The 7,925-nt window shown below is 32.3% G+C and overlaps 1 long non-coding RNA gene across 1 annotated transcript; it reads left to right on the forward strand.

The window, feature by feature from the left end:
- Positions 1–4,283: 4,283 nt before the first annotated feature.
- LOC128197579 (uncharacterized) lies at positions 4,284–4,711 on the forward strand. The gene is made up of 2 exons (XR_008250169.1): positions 4,284–4,390; positions 4,471–4,711. It is a non-coding gene; the product is annotated as an uncharacterized LOC128197579 (long non-coding RNA).
- Positions 4,712–7,925: the final 3,214 nt, after the last annotated feature.

Below are 7,925 nucleotides of genomic sequence, written 5' to 3' on the forward strand. Positions count from 1 at the left end.
AAAAAAATGGTAGCAAATTTTTTAATATTAATGTATTAGTAGAAAATTGTGTTACGAAGTTAATTAAATAAGTTTGATTAAACTGAAAATTTATAAGTGAATAGAAATTTTTTTATTGAATGAAACAAATTATAAAAGTGGAAGATAATTAATTATGTGATATGAATTCTCTAATGCTAAAAATGATTTCTTATGGGTAGTGTTTGACCATATGAGTAGTTGTTTGGGTGTCCTCCTTCCCTAACATCCATTTCAGTCTTGATTTTGGACGATTTTGGTCGACTTTTTATGTTTCTTCTCATCACTAATTTGGACAAATATGTGGGTATTTGTGCATTGGTCAATACATATCTTAGCTTCCCAAACAAATTGTTATAAATGACTATATCCAACCTAGGATTATAACGGGTTGGACTGGGTCAGACACAAATAATACTTACCCGTAATTTGACTTGTATACAAAAATCGTATCCACTACCTACTCTATTACCTGTCGGATACCCATATAAAAAAATGTACGAATCTTGTACAATCTGCCGATACCCGTTTTCAATCCGTAAATATTAAAAACAAAATTATAAGTTTTTAAAAAGGTCCAAATCAAATTGAAAAAAAAAACAATTTCCCAGTTTCCTAACCTTTAAAGCATATCACCATATTTTCTTAAAAAGTAAACAACACTCAATTAATTTTTAAAAAGGAAACTGAGACGGAAAGGAAACTACACTTGGTTAATTGTTAAAAGTTAACTCTTAGAGAAATTTAGTGAGAAAGAATTAAACTGAAATTGAAAAGTTTTAGAGAGAATTAAACTGAGATGGAAGGTTTTCAATTAATTCAACCCACTTAAAATAATACAGGAGAAGGGAAAAGCATTATGGTAGCTGCCCTAATTAGTAAAGCTATTCAATGGATGATAACATATTACAGCTCGTTTCATTTATATAATGAAAAGGGAAGGGGAAATAAATGAAAATAAGGGAGTACTGACATTTCAAAATGTTGTTGTTTCAGTGAAGTTTGAAGAAAAAGAAAAAGGTTAATGGACCTTAAAATTGTCGATTAATTGATTCAAAAAAACCCTTTTTCCATGTTGTATATGAGGTCTGTGTCTCTGATCCCTTCAAGGATAAGTCTTCATTATAAATTAGATAAAATAGCGAAAAACATGATATAGCTTACTTGTTGGTGAGTTTTGTAACATCCCGATTATATAATAACATAATAACCAATATTATATAATAAAGACGTTAACATCCAAATATAGAGAACAGTTGGAGTATGACGTGTAATTAAATGTGAAATTACAGTCATCCAGAAATAAAAGAAACATAAAATTTAAACTTGAATAGTTGAAAGGATTAAACACTACAAGTGTTCAATCAGGAAATTCCTAAGAAAACTACTCCGCAACATCAGTAACCTCCAGCTCTTGCTCCAAGGGTATCTCCGCGACAACATCTGCTCCCATCCAAGTGGATGATCATCGCCAAAGAAACATACCCAAACAGCACACAACACAAACAATGCAAGGGTGAGCTAGATATAAAAGGCATGTTATACATATAGCACAGTTAATTCATGTTATCATACTTAAATTCGTATAAAAGAACAATTAGAGCATACTTATTAAACCACAATTCACCCACTCACATGACATGCAAAAGTCATCCAAACATGGTAAACTGACATCACAAGACCTGTTACTTTATACCCCGACTCGTCCGGACTAGAATGATAGTCAAGCTATGGCGGGTCTTGCACTCGTGGTGGCTTATGAAACTTGGGCTCCCCACCCTACCACACTCACGAGGTTAATCCGTTATCACTCACCTTGGATCATACTGGAAGCACCCAAGACTAGGACCTCCTACTACTCCTCACCACATGGTTCAATCCTCTTTACATGAGAAGAAAGACCATTGGAGTTTTAGGATGACCCCCAAGACTGAGCTCCTACTTTCATTCTAAACACTACTAGGGCACCACCATGTATCCTCTCCTTGAGGATCATGGAATTACGTCCATGAACCATACTGTCACTTTGAAACTTAACCCAAGACATGAATAACCAGATATCATCATATTATCATAGTGAATCCAACATACCTCATACATTCACCTACTTCCCATAATAATCACATCATGTTTAGACACATAAATTCAAATCAACATCATAAAATAGATTCATCATAGAAATCATACAAGATAAATATATTACAAATAAAATAACAATAATAAAATATTACTATAAATGGTCATCGTGGAAGAATCAAATGTTTGACGATCATTAAAATAATCTTAATACATAAAAATTCTTGGGGAAACAAGAAGTTGAATCTGGCAGAGCCGGTTAAACAACTTCTAATCCTTCCAAGAAGATGCAATAAAAATTAAATAGAACAATAAAAGTTCTGGGGAAACAAGAAGTTGAATCTGGCAGAGCCGGTTAGACAACTTCTCATCCTTCCAGGAATACAATTTAATTAAATAATAAGAATAATAACAAGTTTGGGGAAATAAGAAGTTGAATCTGGCAGATCTGGTTAGACAACTTCTAATACTTCCAAAAATAAAAACGAATGAGGAAAACAATATAAAGTATGGGGAAACAAGAAGTTGAATCTGGCAGAGCCGGTTAGACAACTTCTAATCCATCCAAAAATAAAAACGAATAAGGAAAACAATATAAAGTATGGGGAAACAAGAAGTTGAATCTGGCAGAGCCGGTTAGACAACTTCTAATCCATCCAAAAATACATAAATAAACAATTAATAGCATACATATGGCAAAACATAATCAACATCACATTTAAAACTATCACACTTGAATCTAAACACACAAGCATTTCTCATCCAAAATTTAAAAATCATACAGAAACAAAATACTTCACATTCAAGATTTAAGATCAACCAAAAGCAACATATACAAGACTCAAAATAATACCAAACAAAAATGTAACTCCCCTTACCTCTATTCCAGACTTAATTTCCTTCTCTGAAACAGTTCTCCGAAAACTTCCAGAATTCCCCCTTTGCTACTAAAAAATTTCTCCAACTCTCTTGTTTCACAAATTTTTCTATAATTTTGGTGTAAGTTTCAGCCTTCCATCCCTTCCTATTTATAGCCAAAAAAATATTACTATTCATTTTTACTATTCATTTTTTTATTATTTATTTTTACTATTCATTTACTATTACAAAAATATTATTTTAATTCAAATTCTATCTGATCCACCTTGCACCAACGTGGCTTACTTATCACTTTAGCACTATTCATTTTTTTTTACTATTCACTATTTACTATTCACTTTACTATTCACTATTCACTTTTTACTATTCAATTTTCTAAAAAAAATCCTAAATAAGTTATCAAAAATTTGAACCTCTCATTCTAGAATTACTAAAATTTTATATCCAAAATTTACATTTTTCTATCCATTAAAATTATTATTACTAATAAAATGCTAAAATTTACTATTATAAATATTTTTCAGGAGTCTTACAAGTTTGCTATTTCTTCTTTAGTGAACTTGACTATAATAATACACAATAGCTAAACAAATATTAAACGGTAACACAACACTTAAAATAAGAAAATTTAACGGAAGAAAAGTGTAATTTTAATTTTTAAATAGACAACGAATATCACGAATATGAATAATATGATATCGAAATAATATAATACTCGAACCCAACTATTTAAAAAGAACAAATATTAAATTATCTACAACCCGCTTCACGTACAAATATGCGTGAACATGTTCTTTTTTCCATCCCTAATCTAACCCATAGACTGTCGATGTACATGTTGGATCTATTTATGACTAATATTTATTATTTCAGTAATTTGTCTCCCTTTTCAGTAAAGAAATTGTTGAATTTAGTATATCATGATATTGGAGTAAATTGATAAATTCCATGTTTTTTTAAACTGAATTGATTTTTCAGTTAAATTTGTAATAAGGTGTGCCTTCACCATACACAAGTGTCAATTTTTATCTTAAAATTTTTTCAATCCAACTTGCTACTTTTGGATCAGTTCTTCAAAAATTGAATTTTCACATGAAATTACTTATATAAATAAAACGCTGAATGTGGTACCTAGTAATAAAAACAAAGAGTTCAAATCTCAACTTCAACTTTAAATATATCTTTGTCTCTTATAATTTAATGCACTTCATTAATATTATTCTTACCATTATTGTAAATATTGTTATCATTATTATTTTATTATTATTATGATTATAAATAATATCATAAGAGACACAATTCTGAAACTTGAAAAATTATTCTAAATATCCCTTTAAACAGAGAGAAACAGCAATGGCAAAAAGTCCAGTATTGTTTCCATGCTTGATGGTTTTATGTCTCGTAATATTTGCAACAGGTACGTTTCACTTTCTTCTTTTATACATTTTTCTATATTTCTTTAACTAATCATTTGACCAAGATCAACAAATTTTATAGGATTTGTGAATGGTTGTAACCACCGCTGCCATGATGTAACTGCTTGTTTTAAACTGCGCTGTGCTCCTGATTGCCAAAAGCAATGCCGCAACCAGTGCTGCGATTGCTTCTGTCCTGGAAATGAAAAACCTGAAATAAAGATGTAACAATTCCTTCTAATAATTTCATATTGTTTACATATTAATAATAATAATAATAATAATAATAATAATAAATATTACCTGAAACATTTTTTGATACATATATTAATTTTATTGGTTATATATGAAAACACATGCACATATATTTATTTATTTATCATAATAAAAAGAATAAAATATTATTATATAATTTTTATATCTGAAATAGTCAATTAAGTTTAATTTTTTTTTACAAGACTTAAATGATAAAATAATAAAACGAATTATATGAATAACGAATAAAATTGTTGAATAATTGTTTATCTTAATACAATGGTTACAAAATTAATTTAAAAATTATTTACAAAATTTAAAAGATTAAATAAAATATGAAATATATTTATAGAGTAAAATGAATATATTGGTATACATTAGCCGTTACAAAAATGAATTCTCTACATATAGAATAAATATAATTCTTGAGGTGATTTATTTAAAACAAATTATTAAGTGTATTATTTAATAATAATAAAAAATACATTTTACATATCGGAATTTTGTAGTTTAATTATTTTGAAATGCTAACGACATTTCTCTATATTATCATGATACACAATTATTTTTTTTTATTATTTATAAAAAACATTGTATCTAAAAAACGTCTATAATCAAATAAAATAGTAGAATAAAAATTAGGTTTAATCATCTCGGACATCCCTATTTGTGCAGGTTTTTCTAAAATAGATCCTCGTATTCTAAATGGTCTCAATTAAGTCTCTTATTGTGTAAAATTGAATCAATTTAGACCTCGTCATTAATTTGGCTGGATGGCCTTAAAAAATGTTGTGCATGACAGAGTGACATGACCAAGTTTTACTGACGTGGCAGAGTTTGGTCGACTGAGTTGGATTTGTTTTATTTACATATTTAAAAAAAGTTGAATGAAATCAAAACGCAACGTTATTTCCAATTTCCTTTTTCTTTATTAATTTATTGGTTTAATACCTATTTTGGTCCCTCAGTTTGTAGGGCGTATTCAAAGTTGTCCTTCTTTTTTTTCAAAAGTTCACAACCGTCCTATATTTTGCAAAAACGGTTCACATTAGTCCTTTTTGCTTACGGCGTTAAAAAAATTAACAGCATAATTGTCTACCTGGCGAAACCTGAATGAGTTGTACAATTTCTTATTACGTGGCATTGCTTTGCATTTCTCGTACTCTTCTGCAGCTTCCTCCTTCTCCTCCTCTGAAAACCTCTATCTAGTGGAAAAACTTTCTCTCTCCACTTCCTCAAACTCCACCATTTCTTCCTAGCGCCCTCACCCTACACCTCATCTCGTCGGAACAAAACTGCCTTTTAAAAGGAAATTATTTACTTAATTTTCAAATTTAGTTAAGAGGTATTAGGAGACAAACATGTGAAAGAGAAGAGGCACAAGGAAGGATTGAGGGAGGAGAGAGACATAAACGCAGGCAAAGCTGCAATTGCCAGAGCGGAAGCGGTCCTCCCCGACTTTCCTTTTTTGTTAATCTGATATAGTTTCAATTCATCTCAATGGCACACAATTAAAGCGAGGTTGAGATTGAATTTAAGTTTGGAAAAAGGAATTTGTGTCACTATATTTTCAGATCTTATAATACTGTATTTCCTTAGATCTTGTGCCACTGTATATTTCCAAATCTTGTAATACTCTTCTCTTTCTCGTATATGAGTAAAGATTGTATTGATTGAAATTGTTTTGATACCCTCACCAACATTGCTACCTACACCACACTCCTCTACCGCGCCCTGGGTGCGATAGGAGTGAACGTGAGCGAGTGCGTGGTGATCATGCGGAAGGACAGGGAGATGGGGCGTAGTGTAGTAGTGGAGAGCGGAGGCGCACGGGGCGGCGGCGATGTTGGTTTACGGCAAGGGTGATACACTAGGATTGGAAGATAGTGAGGTTTTTTATCCCAGTAAAACAAAATTGAGTAAACAAATAAAAATCGGTTAAATTATTTCTGAACTGAAGCTACATATAAAGCTTAAAAAACGAAGTTCATTTCTCTTATCTCAGAACCTCAACGTTGAACACAGAAATGGGAAAAGGGGATTAGGGTTTGGGAAGCAGTGTGCGATTGAAGAAGATGAAGAAGTGTGATAAAGCTTTTGAGTGAAAAGGGGACTGCCATGTGCCAGTGTCTTATTGGCTGAGCTTGCCAACTAATTGGACAGGTCATTTAATTTTTGCCAGGAGAGCAACCTGCCATTAGTTTTTTAACGCTGTAAGCAAAAAGGATCCACTTAAACTGTTTTTGCAAAATATAGGACAGTTGTGAACTTTTGAAAAAAAGGAGGACAACTTTGAACACACCCTACAAACCGAGGGACCAAAATAGGTATTAAACCTAATTTATTTTTAGAATCATAAGCTTATTATTTTTAATTCTCTTTGTCTTATTATCAGACATTTCATTGACAAGGTGTTGCTGCTCTCTACCACCATCTCCATTGACGCCACCTGCCAGCCACCAACAACCACCGTGAAACCACAAATCTGTGAAACAAAGGAACCCAAAACGGCAAAGAAAACAAATTCAAGCGACAATTAAGAAACTAAAAATCCTTCCTTTCAAACTCAATTATAGGAATCAAATTCCAAGACATAAAATCCATGAGGTTTTCAAATTCCAAAAACCAAAAAATTTCCAGATCAGAAACACGACGCACTCCACTACCACGCTGGTACCTCTCACAACACGACGTCGCCGCTGTCTTCGCCCGCCACCGCGACACTGTCTGCACTCCACCCGCCATGAGCTCTGAACCAAGAGGCTTCCGTGTCCACCGCTACGAGAATGCCCCTTTGTCGCGCCTGGTTCAATGAACTAGAGCCCCTCCTCCCTACGACCACTGCGCCAGAATCCAAGGAAGAGATAGGAGAAAACTGAGCCTCCAGCTTGCGAAACGAAGCAAGGCCAAAAATGATTTGGGGAAGGAGAAGTTTCTGAACGAAAAGAAGAAGAAAACGAAGGTGGGTGCTCGTGCTCTCCTAGTCTGCTTCTCGTGTGAGACGAAGAATCTCATAATTGAGTTTTGTCCGAGAGAAAGAATGAACAAAGAAGGACAAGAACCCAAAACTGGGTTTGGCCGTGAAGGAAGAGAACCCAAAATTAGAAAAAAGACTGTGACTAGGGTTCTCTAAATCTTCCAAGAGAATTAACTAAAGCTTGGAGAAGAAAATTCTGATATAGAATTCAATTAGGGTTCAGCTTATTAGAGATTTAATTTTTTATAATATGATCTTAATTCTAATTAATTCTTAATTATAATATGGTGTTTTGATTTCATTCA

This window comes from Vigna angularis, chromosome 6 (assembly GCF_016808095.1).
Source record: "Vigna angularis cultivar LongXiaoDou No.4 chromosome 6, ASM1680809v1, whole genome shotgun sequence".
NCBI classification, from domain to species: Eukaryota; Viridiplantae; Streptophyta; class Magnoliopsida; order Fabales; family Fabaceae; genus Vigna; species Vigna angularis.